The sequence below is a fragment of the Tachyglossus aculeatus genome, chromosome 24, assembly GCF_015852505.1.
Source record: "Tachyglossus aculeatus isolate mTacAcu1 chromosome 24, mTacAcu1.pri, whole genome shotgun sequence".
NCBI lineage: Eukaryota > Metazoa > Chordata > Mammalia > Monotremata > Tachyglossidae > Tachyglossus > Tachyglossus aculeatus.
In genome coordinates, this window is record NC_052089.1 from 9,806,213 (window position 1) to 9,830,176 (window position 23,964).

A 23,964-nucleotide genomic window follows, 5' to 3' on the forward strand; every position below is an offset into this window, starting at 1 on the left:
CATTAGATTGTAAGGCCCATCAAGGCAGAAAACAAATGTCTTGCTTCTCTTGTACTCTTCTGCTCTGTAGTCTATAAGCTCACTGTGGAAAGGGTATCTGTCTACCAATTCTGTTGTGTTGTACTCTGCCAAGCACTTAGTACAGTCCTGTGCACACAGTAAGTGCTCAATAAATAGCATCAATTGATTCCAGGGGCTTAATACTGTTCTTCACTCCCAATCAAAGCTACCACAAGAACCTGTTTTGCTTTAGAAAACAATCAATCAATTAATCGTATTCATTGAGAGCTGTATATAAAGCATTGTACTAAGCCCTGGGGAGAGTATGATAAAACAGAGTTGGAAGACATGTTCTCTGCTGACAGTGAGCTTACAGTCTAGAGAGGGGAAGACTCATATTAATATAAACAAACTGTTGATATGTACATAAGTGCCATGGGGGTGAGGGAGGGATGAATACAGCGTGAAAATCCAAGTGTAAGGGTGACAGATAAGGGAGTGGGGTAAGAGGAAATGAGGGCTTAGCCAGGGAAGGCATCTTGTAGATGTGCCTTTAATAAGGCTTTGAAGGTGGGGAGAGTGGTCGTCTGTCAGATATGAATAGGGAAACTCATCACTTCCCTTTCCTTTATTCTGTTTCTTCTGGCAGCTTCTATGACCAGATCTAAATTTCAAATCCCTCCAAATGCTTAGCAGATAAGAACAATATAATCCGCCTCACTGGACAAGCCCTCATTCCACAGAGCTGTGACCTAGGAGACTATCTGGCAGAAATCAAAAGCTTGTTGGTATGCTCTCTGACTCAAGCTTTTCCATGCTAACTTACGACAAATAGTACACCCATCAAATTCATCTTTTATTGAGAGAAATGCAGCTACTACCCTGTAAACCTTTAAGAAATCAACAGATCTTGCCATTGGTTTTCAAAATCTTGTTTTGCTCTATGTACACTCAATGAACCACTTTTAATTTTTAGTCTTCTCTCATCACTGAATTGATTGATTACTTGGTTTTCCTACCATCCTACCATCCTTCCCGTCTCACAAGCCCGCAACCTTGGTGTTATCCTCGACTCCGCTCTCTCATTCACCCCTCACATCCAAGCCGTCACCAAAACCTGCCGGTCTCAGCTCCGCAACATTTCCAAGATCCGCCCTTTCCTCTCCATCCAAACCGCTACCCTACTAATTCAAGCTCTCATCCTATCCCGTCTGGACTACTGCACTAGCCTTCTCTCTGATCTCCCATCCTCGTGTCTCTCTCCACTTCAATCCATACTTCATGCTGCTGCCCGGATTATCTTTGTCCAGAAACGCTCTGGACATATTACTCCCCTCCTCAAAAACCTCCAATGGCTACCGATCAATCTGCGCATCAGGCAGAAACTCCTCACCCTGGGCTTCAAGGCTGTCCATCACCTCGCCCCCTCCTACCTCACCTCCCTTCTCTCCTTCTACTGCCCAGCCCGCACCCTCCGCTCCTCCACCGCTGATCTCCTCACCGTACCTCGCTCTCGCCTGTCCCGCCATCGACCCCCGGCCCACGTCATCCCCCGGGCCTGGAATGCCCTCCCTCTGCCCATCCGCCAAGCTAGCTCTCTTCCTCCCTTCAAGGCCCTGCTGAGAGCTCACCTCCTCCAGGAGGCCTTCCCAGACTGAGCCCCTTCTTTCCTCTCCCCCTCGTCCCCCTCTCTATCCCCCCATCTTACCTCCTTCCCTTCCCCACAGCACCTGTATATATGTATATATGGTTGTACATATTTATTACTCTATTTATTTATTTATTTATTTTATTTGTACATTTCTATCCTACTTATTTTATTTTGTTGGTATGTTTGGCTCTGTTCTCTGTCTCCCCCTTTTAGACTGTGAGCCCACTGTTGGGTAGGGACTGTCTCTATGTGATGCCAATTTGTACTTCCCAAGCGCTTAGTACAGTGCTCTGCACATAGTAAGCGCTCAATAAATACGATTGATTGATTGATTGATTGATTTTCCTAAGCATAGACTACCTCGGTATAGGACAATTCTTGGACACCTCTAGGGGAACAAGAGGAAGAGAGTGAGAGAGAAAGCCAGAGAGAAAAATAAATCTCTTTTTCTCACTGAAGCCTCATATAGAATTTTGACCCTGTTTGGATCTAACTCAGTATGCAGTTGTAACATCTATAGGAATATTTTCTATGCCTGTCTTTCTCTCTGTCTCTCTCCCCATACCTCACACAGTATTCTTTTTGATATCACTCTAAATGACGCTTCCCTTTTGTCTCCTTTCAATTGTTCTTCTTTCTTCTGAGACATCCACCAAATTAAAGGACTTTTCTAAGACCTTTTCTAGAACAATTCTTCAAATCTTTTTCTAGCCAGTACTATTGAGATTTTGATTTTTACAGAAGGTTGATTCAGCTTTTCATCCCACAAGACAGGTAAATTATACCAGGAAGAGGGTGGGGAGGTTGGATGAGATCTTTGTGTGCAACCTGTAGCTTCTGTGTAGTATGAGAATAGAAAAAAAAAATCATAAAAAGTTTGTCCCTCTGCCCTTGACTGAATCACAGGGACTCAGTAGAAATTCTTGCACAGCTGATAACCTAGCATATCCCATACAACATTAGTAAAAGTCACCTTATGAAATCCAAATATATTTGTTCTTTAACATTTCAAGTTGAAACAGCATTTATTAGGGGAGTAAAGTGTTTATAGATATTATCTCAGTTGGAAAGGTTAGAAAAATCTGGATTGATTGAATCAATTTGTAAGGTTGAATCATACTTCAGAAATGACCTGGGAATGTTTTGCTGTTTTCCAAAGTGAACAACAATTAACACTGTAGCTGATATGAAATGGCCCTGATGTAAATGCTGACCTTCTCTGTCTTGATCCAACAGAGGAGGGTAATAGAAATAATAATAATTGTGACACTTGTTAAGCACTTTCTACATGCCAGATAAACCCTGGGGTAGATACAAGATAATCAGGTTGGACACAGTCCCTGTTCAATATGGGGCTCACAGTCTAAGGTAGAACAGATATTAAATCCCCATTTTACAGTTGAGGAAACTGAGGCCCAGACAGGTTAAGTGACTTCCCAAGGTCACACAACAAGGAAGTGGCAGAGCTGGGATTAGAACCCAGGTGCTCCAACTCCTAGGCCCATGCTCTTTCCACTAGGACACACAGCTTCTACAGATTGTGCTTCTTCTCAAAGATTAAGATCAGTTGTGGATGATTATATAAACAAACGTTTTCTTCACATTCTGGCCCCCTGTTCTTTTCCTCAGCATCTTCCCTGATAAGTACAGAAAATAGCTGTGTTCAGTCCATGACTGACATGAAACAATAAAGCCTCAAAGCTGAGGGATGAGAAAGGGAGTCTTTCTGTCCATAGGGGCTTTGGTGATATGAGAGGTTTTGAAACATGAAGGGGAGATTTGGGAAAGTCTAATAGGCCTGCTCTTCCTGTCCAAATCCATCTGTTGCCCAGAGGCCTGGTGGTTTGTGCAACCACATGCTGAATCTTAGAAACCCAGAGTTTCATTAGTACGGCTCCTGACACATAGTAAGCGCTTAACAAATACCACTGTTATTATTTCTATTGGTGTGTGCAGGGAATGTTGTCTACCAATTCTGTTACATTGTACTCTCCTGAGCACTTAGTACAATGCTCTGCACACAGTGAGTGTCCAGTAATTATGATTGACTGTTGATCCAAGGAGAGTCTTCATCTCCTCCACAAAAGCAGATGGACTCTGTGCTGTACCACACAGCCTGTGTACTTGGACTGTAAGTGCACTGTGAACAGCAAACATTTCTGCCAACTTTGTTGCACTGTGTTCCCCTAAGAGCTTAGTAAGTGGCTCTGCACATAGTATGCCCTCCATGATGACAATGATGTCCATGAGAACTGGAAAGGAACCTGGTCAGTGGTGGGGCTGTTATAATCAGTGAATTAATTGATTGTATTTAGAGGACAACTAAAATGTTTCAGTTTTAGGGCTGTCTAGTATCATCTACCCCTCTCAGGGAGAAGGAGAGTGGTTCTGAAGCAGCTTATTTTCTTGCCCCCATGAATGCAAACTAAATGCTGTTGATTCTGCCTTCATTTATTTTGTTGTCTATCTCTCCCACTAGAGAGCTCCTTGAAGGCAGGGATCATGCCTTCTAACTCTGTTGTACTCTCACAAGTGCTTAGTACAGTGTGTTACACACCATAGGTGCTCAATAAATGCCACTGATTAGTTGCTTCTTCTACTTCTGTTGCTGCTAATGATGTTTATGATGACAGGAGTTGCTTGAAAGCTAAGCATTGTTGAAGAGGAGAAAACTGGAGGAGGAAAAGAAAGGGAAATCTTTATTCCTTCATGGATGACAGGCTACATTACCATCATGTTCTTGGAAACAAAAGGAAGAATTGAATTAAATACATTTGAAAGGAAAAGGATACAATTTAAATATCCATGCACCTGAGACAATGCAGAGGAATTCAGAGAAGAAATATGCATTATTTAGGAAGATGAGGCTCTTGATAGCATTATAGTCAGAATGTTTTGCAGACTGTACGGACTTCAAGTTCAAAGTTAACAAGGGGGTGAAGGTCAATAAAACTGAATGTAGTTTTTACTTATTGGGTTTATTTTTTCTCTAAAATAAAAATAATAAGGCTTATTCCACTTTAGTTGAAAAAATCTGGAAAAAATGAAAACAAAAAGAATTGTGCAGACAGCATTGTGGATGCTAAGTCAAAGTTTCTGATGGAGAAATCCCTCACTCCATATTCCATGGAAACATATGCTTGAGAAGAGGGGATTTAGGGTTCTGGATTTAAAAAAAAAAAATTTTTTTTTTTGGTCTTCCACAAGAGCCCTTAATCTTCATCGGGAATATAATCCCTTTGATGACAGTTCTAAGGCTTTCTCCCACTAAGTACATTTAAAGTTTCACTACAACCAAGTCAGTACCCTTGGAAAAAAGATATTCTCAAATGCTTATACATGGAATGGCTTTAATAATAATTGTGGTATATAAGTACTTACTATGTGCCAGGTGCTAGGAGTTCAGATACTCCCTCTAGTCTATGGTGGATGAGGCTGTGTTGAAGAAAGAGGTAGGGGAAATTTGAAAAGTATGTGTACTGGAGAAGTGTGAATCTGTATCTACATACAATCTATCTGATCAGACATATTCCTAGTCCCACATGGGTCCATCATTCTAAGGGGGAGGGAGAACAGGTATTTTAATCCTCACTTTGCAGTTGAGGAAACTGAGACACAGAGAAGTTGTGACAAGCCCAAAGTCACACAGCAGGTATGAGTCAGAGCTGGGATTAGAATTCAGGTCTGCTGATTTCCAGGCCTGGGCTCTTTTCACTTGATTCATTCAATCATATTTGAGTTCTTACTGTGTGCAAAGCACTGTACTAAGCACTTGCACTGCACTCGATCATTTAGCTGCAGCAGAAGGGGAAAGTGGCATCCTGGTCTCCAGTCAGTTGTATTTATTGAGCACTTACTGTGTACAAAGCACTGTACTAAGTGGTTGGGAAAATACAATACAGCAATAAACTGACACATTCCTGCCCACACTGAGCTTAGTCTAGAGGGGGAGAAGGCCTTTAATATAAATAAATTACAGATATGTACATAAGTGCTGTGGGGCTGGGAGGGGGAATGAATAAAGGGAGGAAGTTAGGGTGATACTGAAAGGAGTGGGAGAAGAGGAAAGGAGGGTTTAGGGAAGGCCTCTTGGAGGAGATGTGCCTTCAATTAAGTTTTGAAGAAGTGGAGAGGCATGTCAGCATCATCTTCTCCCGCAGAAGACTGCGAGACTCCCGGCCAGACAAATGGAGCACTGTGAAAGCTAGTCTTTCACCTCAATGGGTGAGGTCAGAAGGGGGTTAGAGGTTAATCTCAACAGGGGTTAGGGAAGAGATTGCTCAAATTTTCCACCCTGGCTTCCTCTCTCTCCTCCCTCCTGCAACCCAGCCCACCACACCACTGCATAGCTGGCTGCTGATTAACTTTAATTTTAACTTTCAGCGGTGCAGCCCTCAAAGCATGGCTTTGGTCTTCAGCCACACCTCTAGGATCAAGATAAGCAGTAGTAGCAGAGTTCTGTGGGATGATTCAGATACCCAGAGAAGTCAACGCCTTTTAGCTCCAATCCTCCCTCCTTTTGAGTCCGGCTTTTATGGAGTTCCCTTCTTCAGGGTCTTGGTGAGATTCCAGATTCTTAGAAGGCTTCTGCAGTCTCTGTTGTGACTTCAACGTTGTAAAGATCTGACAAATGTCTCCAGTTCCCTCCTCCCTTCCTTGGAGGTTTTGAAGGAAGAGCAGCCATGCCCCAAACTATGTTTAAAATTATTTAGAGGAAGCATTCTAATGGAGGAGTGCAGTGCTAATTCATGTATGCTTCCTCTTGAGGATATTTCATAGGGGCTGTAGCCAAATCTTTGGAGCATATTACACTTTAATAAATCATGATTTTGCTGGAGCAGTGCGACATGCTGAAGGAAGCAAGCATGTACAAAAAGACCATTCATTCATTCAATCGTATTTATTGAGTGCTTACTGTGTACAGAGCACTGTACTAAGCACTTGGGATGTACAAGTTGTCAACATATAGAGACAGTCCCTACCCTGAAAGGAACAGATAGCTCCAAAATGATTACTATTAAGAAAGACAAAAATAGAGAAATTAAAATGTCCCTGGATTGACGAAAATATGTTTACTAAGTTTTTGACAAGCTGCTTTTTCTGGGGTTTTTTTTCCATTGGCTGTTCAAATACCCCCTCTACTCTATGGTGGATGAGGCTGTGAAGAAGAAAGAGGTAGGGAAAATTTGAAAATTATGTGTACTGGAGAAGAGTCTGAAAGAATCTGCAGTAGAGTGAGGAACAGATGGACTATCAGAAGGAAGAGTGGGAAGCCAACATTGCAGTGAGGAAGGTCAATAAAGCAGGAGGCTACTGTTCCAAAAACCTCCTTTTGTCATAAGTTAGATACCAGCGGGGTGCAGTTTGCACTTACCGATCAAATCCACTCCGTTTCAAAGGAAAGTTTGAAGCTCACTTTATGTGCCAACCAATAGACTGTGTTCTTTTCAGTCTGTTCAACTACCTGATCTAGTTACAGGTTACTTCTAAAAAGGGCTCTGAGACCACACTTTCTCCCAAGTCTTGCCCCCAAACCAAAATCTCACTTTGATAACTTCAGTGACCCTCACAGAATTTCTAAGAATTAGGTCCCTGCTTTAGAGAACTGAAATCCCTTAAGGAAGAGATTGGGGAGGGAGAGAACTGACACAGAAAGAGTGTAGATAGGACACCAGCTTGGTGGTCAGGGAAGTTGGTTTCTAATCCCGGCTCGGCCGTTTACCAGCTCTATGACCTTGGTCAAACCTGTCAACTTTGTGGCTCAGTTTCACTCATCTGTAAAGCGAGGATCCAGTACCCATTCCCCCTCCTACTTTGATGTGAGCCTTATGTGGGACAGTGTGTTTAAACTAATAATTATGGTACTTGTTATGCGCTTACTATGTTCTGTTCTAAGTACTGGGGTAGATACAAGTTATTCAGGTTAGATACAGTGCCTATCTCACAAGGGGCTCACACTCTTATCCCCGTTTACAGATGAGGTAACTGAGGCACAGAGAAGTTACGTGACTTGCCCAAAGTCACCCAGCAGACACATGGCAAAGCCAGGTTCTTTTGATTCCCAGGCCCCTGCTCTATCCACTAAGCCACATTTGTAGCTGGTAGTGTTTGGCACATAGTAAGTGTTTAACAAATGCCATTATTATTAGGTCTTTCCTCTAGTGGCTATCCTTCCCAAAGGATGGAGTCTAAGGAGAAATCTTTCTTCAGGAGGACAAAAAATTCAAGTAAAAAATTGGATTGCTTAGGCATCTGTGGTGCTGAGAAGAGAGGTTGTTCTCAAACCCTGGCAAGGCCAACGTATCCTGTATAATTAGATTGGAATACTGAGTTGTATACAACATAATTGTATTAAAAATGACTCCATGATCCAGGAGTTGGACAGCTGTTTTATATCTGCACTGTGATAGACACAACCTCCACAGGCTCAGGCTGAACTGTTCAGATACTCTAGGGAAAATTCAAAGCTGAGTTCCGATGATTATATCCCAGCACAGGAAAGGATGTGGATACATTTGGCTGGCTTCTGTGGCTAAATATAAATTCTAAAATGAAATAACTTGCTTTTTTTCCAGAAGCACAGATTAAAAAAAAAAATAAAATTATCCCGTGTTTGCTGTTCTTCCCCATGAGCGGTTGGTTCACAACCCTTAGCAGTGTATTTTCAATTTCATATTATAGCACTTTTATTTACAAAATTGTTGTTAAAAAGAAGTCTGGAGTAATCCTAGCAGTCAGTTTAACACTGAATTGCTGTTTACCCAATTTTTATCCTCTATTTTCCCTGAGTGCCTAGGTGGAGATAAGTGCTATAGGAGGACATGGATGAATAAATAGATGCTAATAGACTAATAATACACTGATTTGACAAAGCTCCTTTCTTCCTAAAAGGCTCAAAACAGACACGATGGCACTAATCCTTGGGATATTTTGGTGATATGCTGAGGAGGAAGAGTTTACTTTCCCTGCTCTTTAGGTGCTAGTCTTTCCATCCCTGAACTGGGAAGAAATGAGCCCAGTATTCCCCGATTGATTGGCTTTTCTACTTATCCATGACCCAAAACAGAAAAACAAACTGTCCCCTCATCCCTCACAGTAGGACACGGATGAGGGTTCAGGTCAAGGCCATTCCTGTGCCTTGATCCCAATCTGTTGCGGGGAAGTCCAGCCCCTCTAGACAAATCCATTGTGGGCAGGGATTGTGTCTGTTATATTGTTGTGTCGTGCTCTCCTAAGTGCTTAGTACAGTGCTCTGCCCATAGTAAGTTCTCAACAAACATGATTGATTAATCAACTCTGTTGTATTGTACTGTCTCAGGTGTCTAGTACAGTGCTCTGCACTGCACCCAGTAAGTGTTCAATGCCATCAGTGATAATGATGAAATTCACTCCGCTGCTCTTGTCTTTTGTCTCGGTGGAATAGCTGAACTCCACCTGCCCCTCAGCTCTAAGAGAAGAATGTTTAACTCACGTAGGAAAAAAAGAAATTTCATGGGCATCTGCGTGGTGACCACTCTGCAAAAGAGATTTAGCGTCACAGTCCTCAAAACAAGCGCTGGGCTGAAACCTAGGCGGCTCTGCACCCTAATCTTTCCTTGGCCTGTCTGCTGACAATTTTCTTCTTCCTAACAGAATAAGTTCTCACAAGAATTTAAGTGGCTGTATCAATGGCATGTTTTCATTCTGTTGCCGAAAAGCTTTTAAGTAACATGAGAACCATCTCCCCAAGCAGGTTCAATGACCAAAGCATCGTGTATTCCATTAACACGTTCTTTTTTTGGTTTCCTGTTTCATTTCCTCTGCCTTGTGCGGGTTTGGGGTTATACCGTCAATACTTTATATTGATGCTTTCTGGTGGAGAGAGGAAGGGAGCAGGCTTTGGAGTATTTTTTGGTGCTGTGGAAGGATGTAAACAGAATGACCTCATCAGTGACAAGTAGAGGCAAGAGTAGTAAAAATATAACACACAGACCATTGTGACCTCGGCTTCTAGTCAGAAAAATCCAGGGGGTGCCTGTAATTCTGATTTCGTGCTTATAAATTCTTTTTCCCTTTGTCCTTGGGAGAATACTAATGTTACTCCTTCCTGTGTTTCCCTAAATATTCTGTAGAAGGAAAGAATCACTCCTCACTGGTCTGCAGATGAAGGAATGATGAAGCATCTCAGTCAGTCAGTCAAATTGTATTTACTAAGCACTCACCGTGTGCAGTGTACTGTCGTGTGGGTTTGGGAGAGTACCATATGACAATGTAATGGACACATCTCTCCTATGTTCCTTACCCCCAAATCCCTGGAGGGGCGTGTATGGCGACTCTGCCCTTGGCTGTTCCTCAAAGTTCTCAGTAGCTGGGATATAGCATAACCCATTAGATTGTAAATTCCTTGAGGGAATGGATCTTGCCGCTCAACTCCATTGTATTGTACTCTCCCAAGTGCTCAATAGATACTCTGTACACACTAAGTGCTCAATTAAGACCATCGATGGATTGACTGACCAAAACACCAATTAGCTCCACATCTAAGCAGAGTGGGTCCATCCACTCTCACCACTCCCCTTTTATAGATGTTCTCTCCTTACATGGAGCAGATTAGACAGAATCAAGGAATGGTCAAAAATCAATCAATGAATGATATTTATTGGGCACTTACAAGCCCTGTACTAAGCATCTGGGAGAGTATGATGTGACAGAATTGGTAGACACATTCCCTGCACACAGAAAGTTTACAGTCTAGAGGGGTGGGGTAAGCTAAGCCTGACTGAAAGGAAGCTTAAATAATGTCTAATCATCAAAAACTGTTTCAACAAAAACTTATTGTATGTCTTTGAAATATCTAGAGAAACTCTTATTGTGGTTAGGACCCAGACGTAAGGATAGTTTTACAGTGCAGTTTGAGTCATATTTTGTCTGGATTTTAGATCTTTCCTTATTGGACATCAATAAATTTAAAATATGTAACCCTTTCATCTGTCAGAAAAAAGTTTCCAAATGGTGAGTTTAGAGCCAAAATATACTTTTATATCCAAAATATCTTAGGGGCAAAAATTTAGTTGGGTGATAATAAGAATGATGTCCATTTTCAAAATGTTCCGAAGTTAAGCTCACCAGCGGAGAGAAAAAGCATTATTTCTTGGCTTCCATCATGATTGTACTTATATTCATTCATTCAATTGTATTTATTGAGTGCTTAGTGTGCAGAACACTGTACTAAGCACTTGGGAAGTACAAGTCGGATGTCAATAATCTAAAGGTATAGGGTGTGTTTTGTTGAACATTTCTATCAAGATCAACTTGGTTTTCCTTCTCTGGCATTTCTTACTGCTCAATCTAGGCACATGGTGGCCAATTTTCAATTCTCTATGGTGAAAAACAATGGGGAGCAAGGGTAGAGATGGAATCCACGGCCATCAGTCTTAGCCATTAGTATCATTCTGCTTCTTCACCCAACTGATGATTGGGGTTTCAAGTAGCTGCATTTGAAAGGAGGCAAACAGAAGCTAAGAAGGCAGAATCAATGATTTAAAGATATAATGGAGCAGAGCCTGAAGCAATACAATGTGGCGATGGACAGGTGGAGATCACTGGAGCAAAGAGACCCGTCTGGGGGAAGCACTTGGAAAAGTTTCTCAATCAATTAGCTTTTACTACGTGCAGAGCACTGTAGTTGGTGCTAGAAGTATAAACTAGCAGAGTTGGTAGAGATGTCCCATGTCCATTAGTAGCTTGCAGTCTAGTTGTTATCCTAAAATAAAGTTGCTTTGAGATTGGGATGCTGAGAGGCAGAGAGCCATCTTGAATGGGATAAAGCTATTAGTGCAATGAAAAACTGCCTTTGCATGTCGTGTATTGGGGTATCCAGGTAAAATTACGCATGTGGATCAGCTGGTAATATTTGTTGAGTACTTACTCTATGCAGAGCACTGTACTAAGTACTTGAGGTTGTACAATAAAGTAGATAAGTAATGAGCCCTTATTTCAAGGAGCTTAGAATCTAGTGAGCGCTTAGCACAAGCTTAGAATCAAGTGCTTAGTACAGTGCTCTACACACAGTAAGCACTCAATAAATACAATTGAATGAATGAATAGTGAGGAAGACAAACAAAATAAATCACCACTATGCGGAGCAACTGAGAATAAAGTTATGAATTGGACCTCCCAATCAATTGCTTCATCTTTCCATCAATCAATCATATTTATTGAGTGCTTACTATGTGCAGAGCACTGTACTAAGCACTTCGGGGAGTACAATACAATGGAATTAGCAATTACATTCCCTGCCCAAATGAGTGTATTCTGAAATTCTGAAACTGAAGGATGGATACAAGCACATGTGTATGCACACATATTTTCTCTCTCTCGCCTTCTCCCTCTCCCTCCCTCCTGTAACCCAGGGATTAGTTCCCACAGAACCCTGGATTAAGGAAAGTTTACAGCATAGTATACCCCTGGATCCAAAACCATGCACATGGGAATAATCATTTCATCTGACTCTGTCACACTTATTGAGATGTGTGTTGTTGGAAGAATGTTCAATCAATCATATTGAGTGCTTACTGTGTGCAGAGCAGTGTACTAAGCACTTGGGAGAGTAGAACACAACAACGTAACCGACACAGTCCCTGCCCACAATGAGATTACAGTCCCTAGTTCTGCTATCACAGTCTACCAGTGGCACAGAGAAAACTCACATTTTAGAGCTGAGTGTTTTTCATATCAGAATTGTAGATGGAAGTACATGGGTTTGAATTCCATTGAGGTTCCATTCGGGTTTCCGTAGGCCACTTCAAGGTAATTCTCACACTCAGTTTAGTTCTGCTTTGGTGTCCTTTTGGCTGAGCTGCTTGTTAATTACATCGATCGAAAAGCGTTTGCAGTTTATGCTTTCACCATGAAAGCTCGAGTTGCATCTGTGTATTAGAGAAGCAGCATGGCTCAGTGGAAAGAGCCCGGGCTTTGGAGACAGAGTCATGGGTTCAAATCCCAGCTCCACCAATTGTCAGCTGTGTGACTTTGGGCAAGACACTTAACTTCTCTGGGCCTCAATTACCTCATCTGTAAAATGGGGATTAAAACTGTGAGCCCCAAGGGACAACCTGATCACCCTGTAACCTACCCAGCACTTAGAACAGTGCTTTGCACATAGTAAGCACTTAATAAATGCCATTATTATTATTATCACCTTGACTGCTGAGTGTTTCTAGGGAATCATCTTGCTCCAGGTTAGTGGGTTGGTTCATTGAGGATGTTTTGGGGTTTCATTAGTATTAATCTCAGTCCATTTCAACAGCAGATAGTGAACATCTTCCTCGTGTAAAGCCATAGAGAGTTCTCATAATAATGGGGTGAATTTCACTTTTGGGAAAAACAAGTTGGATATGATGCTCCTCTATGATAGACCCACTCGGTTCCCCCTCTGATTAGTCCAATGTGTTGGTACAACCATTTTCCAGACCCCTCGTGCTCTCCCTCTTCCCTACATTTCCAGCTCTGAAATTTCCATTCCTGGTTCTCCTCTGTACACTGAAAATCTTCACCACTTCTAGCAAATAATGAAGTGTAGACCCTGTCCAAATCACTCTAACAAAAATACTAAGACTGGGCGTTTTGGACCACCAAAGAGTTTATTTACCCCTTGAAGGACATTTCCCTTTCAACAAAGAGTTTTTCTCATCGCTCCAAAATAAAAATCCTAAAAGATAGTGGAAAACAGAGCCCCAGATTTTCCAGTAAATATCTAGACTGGAAAAGTTATTTTAAAGAAAACTGGTCATTCTTTTTTTACTCTTCAGTTTTATCAATGGATTTAGATTTTGTAGGTCACCCCAAGTTTTGTGATTAGTTCCGAAGCCGCTTAGCTTTCTCAAATTTTCAATCAATGGCATTTATTGAGAGTTACTGTGTGGAGAGTACTGTATACTTGGGAAAGTACAATACAACAGGGTTGGTAGACATGATCCCTGCCCACAGGAGATTACAGTCTGCAGAGAAAGATCACTTAGTTTCCCACCCTATGTGTTTCAAGCATTTGTTTTTGTGGTTTGAGCAGTTTCTGGTATTTTTTGCAGTTCTTACATGGTATCTGTTCCAGTATTTATTGGGTCTGTTCTTTTTTTTGGCCTGAACAGCAAGCCCTCCTATAACTGAGCACATAAAACCCAGTCAGAGATCCCTGAAAATGAGTTCTCTCTGAATGGGCCATTGACATTTCCCTATTTTAACCCTCTCTCACTCCCTCAGGGAAGTCTCAGGCTCTATAACTGTCAAAGGGACCTGGGCCTAAATACAGAGTAGTGTTATCTAGATTCAGATAGTATAAAAATGGAAATTTCACTAGGTCAGAGCATGACCTTTGGAAGAAAATCACTTTTTTGGTTTACTTTCAGCCTCAGGTGGAAAGCAAAATGGTGATTTGTGACGGGCAGAGAGGAAAGTAGATGGCCTGTGAGTTGACGTTCACCTGATTGAAAGCATTGTGGCCTAGTGGAAAGAGCATGTGGCCTAGGAGTTAGAGAATGTGGGTCCTAATCTTGCTCTGACACTTGCCTGCTGTGTGACAGTGGGCAACTCACTTAACTTCTTTATGCCTCAGTTTCCTCATATGTGAAATGGGGATTAAATCTTACTCCCTCCTACTTAGACTGTGAGCCCCATGTGGGACAGTGGCTGTGTCCAATCACATTACCTTGAAACTACCCCAGTGCTTAGAACAGTGCTTGACACACAGTAAACACTTAACAAATATCATTTTTATTAATATTATTATTATTAACAATTAAACTGTCTATTCAACAACAAATCATTCTATTTCCACCCAATCAGCCTTCCATGTATAATATGGATTATCCATCCATTTATATTCTCACTACTTGTCTTTGTTTCCTCTTAGTCATCCTTTTCCAACTTCACATTATCTTTTTAATAATAATGATGGCATTTATTAAGCGCATACTATGTGCAAAGCACTGTTCTAAGCACTGCTTTTTAATATATCAACTTTACAAATATAAATGGATAAATGCCACATTTAACAGTTATCTAGTCTGTAAATATTTTCATATTCTGTGCCAATGAAATATTCTGAACAACTGTACAAAATGGAACTTCTCTTGAGAGGCAAAATTTTAATTTTTTCATCTGGTTCTGTGGCTGCAAAGAAATATCAAAATTTCGGGTTCAAGTTGGCTCTTTCTCCTTGATTTACTTGGTTTACAAATGTTTTAGCACTTACTGTTTCTCGTAGATCCGTGTGCCCATGTTTGTCCTTATGCTTGAAGAAGGCAACTCACCAATGATGGGAAAATGTCTGAAATCCTTTCACAAGCTGCATGTGTCAAGATTACCCCTTGCTGCCCTATAATATTTGCTAGCTAGAGTGCCCAGCATTCTTTCCGAAGCCTCAGCTACAAACACCCACTCCAATTTGAACGACCGCAAGCCAGATTGGAGTGTCTGTTACTGCTGTCTTCCAACTTCCATGCTGAGAAGCAATGTGGTCTAGTAGCTGGATCGTGGACCTGAGTTCTATTCCCTGCTCTGTCACTTTTGTGCTGTGTAACCTAGACCTAGTCACAAAACCTCTCTGTGCCTTATTACTGCATCTGTAAAATGGGGATTAAGACTTTGAGCCCTTGGTGAAATAGGGAATGTAACCAACCTGATTAGCTTGAATCTACCACCGTACTAAGCAAAGTGTCTGGCATATCGTGTGTGCTTAACAAATACCATTAAAAATACACCAAAAAAACTGTCCTTGGTTATACCACATTGTTGGAAAATACTCCTTTATCACTGCATTGTTTATACACATACATGCACACACATTCGTCCTTCATATCCTCTGAGCGTCAGCATTACTCTTTCATTACAAGCTAGACTCTCTTTAAAGCCATGTTCACTCTCCTAGCATTCACCATTAAATTTATTACTGTTTTGGTTTGCTAAATACCATTCTAATGGTTTGCAAAAATCATAGAAATGTCCTAAAGTGACTAACTTCTAGGCTTAGTTACTTGTTATATTTCTTGTTTATTTTCATGACTACCTCCCTTACTAGACTGTAAACTGCTTAACTCCCTGAGGGCAGTGATAGTGTCTATCAGCCCTATTATATTGTACTTTTCCAAGCTTTTGCACACAGCAAGTGCTCAGTAAATACCGTTGATTGGTAATACTATTGTATTCGCCCAAGTCCTCAGAACAATGTAAGTACTTAGATACTATACTAAGCACTAGGATGGCTACAAGCAAATTGGATTGGGCGCAGGCCCCATCCCACATGGGGGCTCACAGCCTTAATTCCCATTTTACAAGCAAGGCAACTGAGGTCCAGAGAAGTAAAGTGAAGTGACTTGCCCATGGTCACACAGTAGACTAGTGGCAGAGCTGGGATTAGAACCCAGGTTCCCAGTCCCACAGCACTTACATGGATATCCATCTGTAATTTATTTTAATACCCATCTCCCCGTCTAGTCTGTTTGCTCCTTGTGGGGAGGGATCATGCGTGTCTACTGTACTGCATTGTACAGAGCTCAGTACAGTGTTCTGTGTTCTTTACTCTGTGCAGAGTAAACACTTAAAAAATATCACTAATGGATGGTTCAAGTTTGTGTATGTGGATGTGCTGTTGGTTGAAATTATAAAGATTTTAGTTCAGGTAAATCCACAAAGCCTACTTTTGAACCATTACCGCTTCACTTTTAACCTGCTGCCACTAATCTCTATAAACCCACACTTCTGTCGTGTTCAATTTAAGATGGTAAATTTTACGATTACTCGTCTTTGTTTTTGCTTTGATCCAAATCAGTTATAACCAAGTTCAATTTCCTCTCTTCCCCTTTGACATTTCTTAGACTGCATGTGGATGATTATCTGATACTATAAATGAAATTGTAATTCATCATTACAGCTAAGAGAAGCCTAAATTCCCATGTCACTTGTTTTTCGATGCTCCCCAAGTTCACTGCAAAGAGGCATGTGCATTCAATTACATGTATTTAGGCGATTTATCTGCCTAATGTGATTTTCAAGGATCATTTTGAACATACACTAAGACATAAGGCATTTGGCCTTTGGGACTTTTTTTTGCCTATATACCTCAGGATCTATGGGTCAACAGAAAACAGGGGTTTGGGGACTGTTGATATTTTTTCAGTGATTGGTAACTTTGTTTCAAGTGCAAAACACAATGGTGTCATGTAATTATTGACTTAGCTTGGGGATATTATTTTTCTGAAACGTTAGAATATTTGGTGGCATTAGAAACTACTCTAGAGTTTGTATTCCTGGATTAAATTGATTTACTCGGATCTTCAAGAGATACAGAGGTGAAATTAGAATGAAAATAATTCTTTGTTTTAGAGTGCCCTTCTTTCTAAATGTTTTAAGTACTTTCAAGTAGAGCATTATTAATCCTTACAACATCCCTTTAAGCGAGGCTTAATTATTCTTCCCATTTTTCAAGTGAGAGAATAAAGGGGTTGAGTCCTGGCTGACACTGGAAAAGTGCAAAACTGAGCAAATTATTCTGATAATTCTGGTAAAATTAGCTGTCTTGAGGCTGAAGTATCTGTCTTCAATTATCAGATAACTCCATATTCTCCTGCATGTTGTATTATGCATTCAATATTCTTTTGAATACCCCTTCTACCTTCAAATGTAAGATGCTATAAGTCATAGAAAACCTTCCAACTATTGAAAGCAGTTATTCCTTCCAGCTGTAAAGGATGTCACCACAGCATCAGAACCATTACAAATGGCAGAGAAGCTAAACACAATAGCACCAGAAATTTTGTAGCACATGGATAGTATGTTTAGAGAACTTCATGTCATGGGAAAATTGGATTTAAATGACCATTGATTCAATGGGAATTAATAGGTAAAGGAGAGGACATTTTGAAGATACCACTGGGATTATGATGATGATGGTATTTAAGTACTTACTGTTCTAAGCATTGGAGTAGGTTCAAGGTAATCAGGCTGCCTCACATGGGGCTCATTTTAATCCCCATTTTACAGATCAGGTAACTGAGGCACAGAGAAGTTAAGTGACTTGCCCAAAGTCACACAGCTGATAAGTGATGGAGCTGGGATTAGAACCCAGGACCTCTGACTCCCAAGCCAAGGCTCTTTCCACTAAGCCACGCTGCGGGACTATTCCTGATATAGATAATATTATGACTACCCCGGGATGTAGCAAAGTGTTTGGCACATAGCAGGAGTGTAAGCTCCCTGTAGGTAGGAAATGTATCATTTCATCATTCTGTACTTCCCAGGAGTCTAGTACAGTGCATTGCTTCAAGTGGATACTCAGTATTACTGCTACAGCTACCAGCATTATTACTACTATTACTACTACTATTACTACTTAATAAATAACCAAATTATCATTGACCGACATTTTTGACAGAATTTCTAAAACTATTGTTATATCCACCATTAGCAGAATGCTCGACACCCTTTTTTTTACCATTTTAAATCCTATAAGAATGTGGAAACCCAAAGAAATATAAAATGGAAATAATAATAACAGTGGGATTCAGTAGACAGTTTCTATGGGCCAAGCAAGGCCTATGCTCTGTTCCACATTGAATCTCTCTGGGTTTAAGAGGAAGGAGTCTCCTCATTTTCATAAGATAGAAACTGAAGCACAGAGAAGTTAAATGACTTGCCCAAGATCACACAGCAAGTAAGTGGCAGAGTTGGGATTTGAACCCAGGCCCTCTGATTCCAAGGTCTATGATCTTTTTTATCTTTTTTTGGTATTTTTAAGCGTTTGCAATGTACTAAGCACTGGGGTAGATTCAAGCTAATCAGGTAGGACAACACAGTCCAAATCCCTCATGAAGCTCCCAGGCTTAATCCCCACTTTACAGCTGAGGCAACTGAGGCACAGAGAAATTAAATGAGTTGCTCAAGGGTGCACAGCACACAAGAAGGCAGAGCTGGAATTAGAACCCAGGTCTTTCTTTTAAGAAGGACTTTCCGCTAAGTCTGCTTGTCTAGGCCTGAGTATCTCATTATGATCAGTGACCTTGTGTACTCATTATGCTGTATTGCACTGACCCAAGTACTTAGTAATAATAATAATAATGAGGGCATTTGTTAAGCACTTACTGTGTGCCAAATCGAGCAGCCCACAGTCCCTGTCCCAAACGGGGCTCACAGTCTCAATTCCCATTTTACAGATGAGGTAACTGAGTGCACAGAGGACTGAAGTGACTTGCCCAAGGTCACACAGCTGACAAGTGATGGAGCCCGGCTTAGAGCAGTTGCACATAGTAAATGCTCAATAAATACCATTGATTGATTCATCGATTGTATTGGGCATCATCTTCAAACACAAATGAGACAGTGGGCTGTAGTGGAAAGATCACGGGCCGAAGAGCCAGGAGATTTTGGTTGTAGATAAATTTCCATTCCTTGCCTTTACTTAGTACAGTGCTCTCAAACAGGAAATGCTTAATAAATGCTATTCCTACTACTACTAAGGAATTCCACAGGCTCCTGATGTGCATTTTCAGGAGGCTAAGTTGCTGGTGTCCTAGGAAGTTGATCCGAGCTTTATCTAAAGTGTATTATAATCTGATTGAGATGAATGGAAAAAATTAATTTTCTGTCACAGATTTCTCTGAAAAATGAAAGAGTGTAACAGGGTGTAATTTTTCTTCAGAGGGCTTTATATTGCTTGAATCCAAAAATTAGGAAAACGATTATTATTCAGGAAGAATTACATCAAGTAGTTGATGATTTGCACGTTTGATGTCTTTAAATGAAACGCGAAAGCAACACCAAAACAAGACCATTGACATAATGAATAGTATCTTTAATTCCGTTATAAAAAAAGGAAACTGTTCCTTTCACCATGAAGTCTATGATGAAGCAGTCATTATGGTCTAGTCGAAAGAGCATTGGCTTGGGAGTCAAAGGACCTGGATTCTAATTCCAGCTGTTGTATGACTTTAAGCAAGTCACTTAACTTCTCTGTGCCTCAATTTCCTGATCTGTAAAATGGGGATTCAGTACATATTCTCCCTCTTACTTAGCCTGTGAGCCTCAGGTGGGACAGAACTATGTTCAAACTAGTTATCTTGTATCTACCCCAGCACTAGGTATAGTGCTTAGCACATAATAAGCACCTAGTAAATACCATTATTATTGTTATGAATATTATTATTTTGAATAATGCAGACATTCACAAGAGCCAAGCAGTAGCTGAAAAGTCTACAAAACTTTACCAGTGATTGAGGACATGCCAGAAAGAGAAATACACCCAATTCACTAATAATTCAGAGGTTATGTTACTGATGAACCCCACATTGTGGAACACTGAAATTACATTGTTCACTGTGCCCACTGTCACTAGGATCCAACCAGCCATATCATCCCAGATAGCATTGTTTTCTATCCAGATTGTCACGTGTTGTCTGAAGAACTTCTCTAATCATCTAACACTGGGGACGAATGGAACACATTTATTCTGTTTTGGATTAAAGAATCTATCTATCAAAGAAACCCCAGAAGAATGAAATGACCTGGTTCTACTGCTACATCATGATTATTGTCATCCACCTCCAACAGTTTCATCAAAATAATCCTCATCTCTTCATAATACTTATTACCTGGATATTTTCTGGGACAGGGATTGTGCCTAACCTGATTATTTTGTATCTACTCTACCATTTAGCATAGTGCCTTTTTTAAACCATTTTAAGTGCTTACTATGTGCCAAGCACTGTACTAAGCGCTGGGGTGGATACAGCATAATCAGGTTGGTACCTGTCCTACATAGAGCTCTCAATCTTAATACCCATTTTACAGAGAAGATTCTTGAGGCACAGAGAAGTTAAGTGACTTACCCAAGATCACATGGCAGACAAGTGGCAGAGCTGGGATTAGAACCCAGTCTGTTAATTGTATTTATTGAGCACCTACTGTGTGCGAGCACTATACTAAGCACTTGGGAGAGTACAATATAACAAACAGGCACATTCCCTGCCCACAATGAGCTTACAGAATCCTGGCCTGTGTCACTTTGGGCAAGTCACTTAACTTCTCTGGGCCTCAGTTACCTCATCTGTAAAATGGGGATTAAGACTGGGAGCCCCCCGTGGGACAACCTGGTCACCTTGTAACCTCCCCAGCACTTAGTGCTTCGCACATAGTAAGTGCTTAATAAATGCCATTATTATTGTTATTATTATTATTATTACAGTCTAGAGGGCATTTCTGAATCCTGTGCTCTATCCACTCAGCGACACTTTTTCCCCTGTTCTTGGCACATAGTAAGCACTTAACAAATACTACAATTATTATTTACTGAGCTCCATAATCAATTGTACTTATCATGTGCTTAATGTGTAGAGAGCACCATTCTAAGCACTTGGGAGAGTACAACAGAATTGATAGTTCAGTTTTCTGTTGACGATGAAGCTGAGAAGCAGGGTGTCCTAGTCGATACAGCGGGGGCCTGGGAATCAGAGGAACTGAGTTCTGATCCCTGTTACACCACCTGTCTGCTGTGTGATCTTGGGCAAGTCACTGAACTTTTCCGTGCCTCATGCCTCACCTGTGAAATGGGGATTTAATTTGTGTACTCCATGTGGGGCAGGGGCTGTGTCCAACCTGACTAGCTTGTATCCACCCCGGTGTTCAGCACAGTGTCTAGCACATAGTAAGCGCTTAACAAACACCTTTAAAAAACAAAAGAACAAAACAACCGTGCAACAAAAGAGCCTACAGTCTATAATGCAGAGCATACCAAGGATGGCATATTTGCCCTTGAAGACTTGACTCCGATCATAAAATGTCCCCAGTGTCTGAGCTCTGTAAGGGAGAAGAAATGTTTCATGGTGATTTACCTGAATTTACCGAAGAAAATAGTCCCGAATGATAATGAATGGTGACTGAAAAATAATTCAATCTCTTGGAGAAGTACAAGAAAATCAATATCGTACTATAATACAAATTATTTAATCTATAGGCAAAAGATAACAATGAGTTGGGTTCCTACTCCTTAATTAATTAAATGAGAACATAAACTCATTGTTATTACCTGTCTATTAATTTAATAATTTACTGAATAATGGATGTGGCTAATACATGTTAAGTAGGATAGGATTTATCTTCTGTGCTATTTCAACACTAATGATCTTGACACAGCATTAGTTACCCCACCGTCTCATCAAATGTCTATATTTAGCAGGAAGGAGCAAAATTATTTTTATCTTGACTTGCAAGTCAAGTGCATACATTATTCTGCACATCTTTATTTTTCACAATTTATAGAAGTTCAGTATCCTCTCAGACACCCTGATTGCATGCCCTGCTGGTTATATACCAGAACATCTAATACAGAAGAAACACAAACTACAGGAAAGATGAGCCTTCCTGTATTCTGAAATATTGGAAAATCTTGTCTTATACCATGAAGTCATTCTTATGCGACACCACGGACACATCTCTCCCAGAACACCCTGCTCTCCATTTGCAATTGTTCTGGTAGTGTATCCATAGAGTTTTCTTGGTAGAAATAGAGAAGTGGTTTACCATTACTGCTTTCCGTGCAATAAAATTGAGTCTCCACCATCAGTTCTGTCCCTTGCTGCTGCTGCCCAGCATGGTAGAGTACTGGAAACTCCAGATGATGAGACCTGAGAGGTGTTGGAAAATCTAGATCCCACATGTAATTGAAATTCCAGTTAAACTGGCCTTGTTGATTTGGACCTTTTCTTAGTACTAATCTCAAATTACTGTGGGTACAGGCACCAACTTGAGGGAGTAATGTGAAAATCTCCCCTCCTCTCCCTGAGAATCAGACTAAGGGAAGTAGTGATGGTGGTAGTAGTAGCAGCAGTATTAGCAGTACAAAGCACTTGGGAAATTCAGGTTAAAAAAGTAATATGTTCCCTATCCATAAGAAATTCACACCCGAATGGAGGAGAAAAACATAAAAATATTTGCAACCAGATTGGCCAAAATAAATAAGGGAGCTAAGGAGCGTAAATCAGTCAATCAATAGTATTTATTGAAAGCTTACTGAAAGCAGAGCATGGTACTATGTGCTTGAAAGAGCAGAATAGGGTTGGAAGACACAATCCTGGCTCTTGAAGATTTTACAATCTAGCGGGTTTGGGAGACAAATGCAGATATGAATTGCAGAGAGGGGGAAGTAACAAAGTTAAGAGATATACATACATAAAAGGTACCATGGGTATACAGGGTTAGAGGCAAAGGTAATACCCAAGTGCTTAGGTGGTGATGAAATGCTAAAATGTCAATAAGGGGAGAAAAAGATGAGGCGATGAGAAATTAATCACGGAAGCCTTCCTTGTGGAAATGTGATTTCGGAAGAAATTTGAAGGCCCAGGGAATACTGATACTTATAGGCCAAAGTTTGTTTTGTTTTATTGGAAGCTAAAATGCTCCCTTCTTCAAATGTAGGCCATTAGAAAATGTATTTGATGTGGAACTGACGGTCAGTGAATCGCCTTCCGATGTCTCCAAGTTCCAGTCTTAGGGATTTGGCCACTGATAAGGATTCCTTTCTTCAGTAAAACTTGCAGCGACTCTCATTTTTAGAGTCTTAAATGTCCTACAGAGCACCATAGAGCTCTCAGAGTCTTGGATGTTAATGTCTGAGCCTTACTGCACTCTTCCAAGCTCAGTACGGTACTCTGCACACAGTAAGTGCTCAGTAAATGCCATAGATTCATTAATTGATTGCAATACTTCCCCTACTATTCAAGTTATCCAGATTATAGAAAGGCCGTAAAGCTAGTCTATTTTTGTTCTTTCCACCCTCCTATTTTCTAGCATGATAGATGAAGAGGGCACAGTGGATAATATTCATTCATTCATTCAATCATATTTATGGAGCGCTTACTGTGTGCAGATCACTTTACTAAGCACTTGGGAAGTACACTTAGGAATCCTCCTACCCTCACTAATTAGTTATTGAGTTGTCTAATGGAAGCCAAGAGGACCTAGTGGATTGAGAAGTGACCATTATCAATCATATTTATTGAGTGCTTACTGTGCACAGAGCACTGTACTAAGCACTTGGGAGAGTACAATACAATGGTGGTGGTAGACAAATTTCCTGCTCACAGAGGGGAGACAGACCTTAATACAAATAAATAAATTACAGATATGTACATAAGTGCTTTGGGGCTGAGGAAAGGGTAAATAAAGCGAGCAAATCAGGGTGACACAGAAGGGAGTGGGAGAAGTGGAAATGAGGGCTTTGTCAGGGAAGGCCTGTTGGAAGAGATGTGTCTTCAGAAAGGCTTTGAAGGTGGGGAGAGTTGGTTGGATAT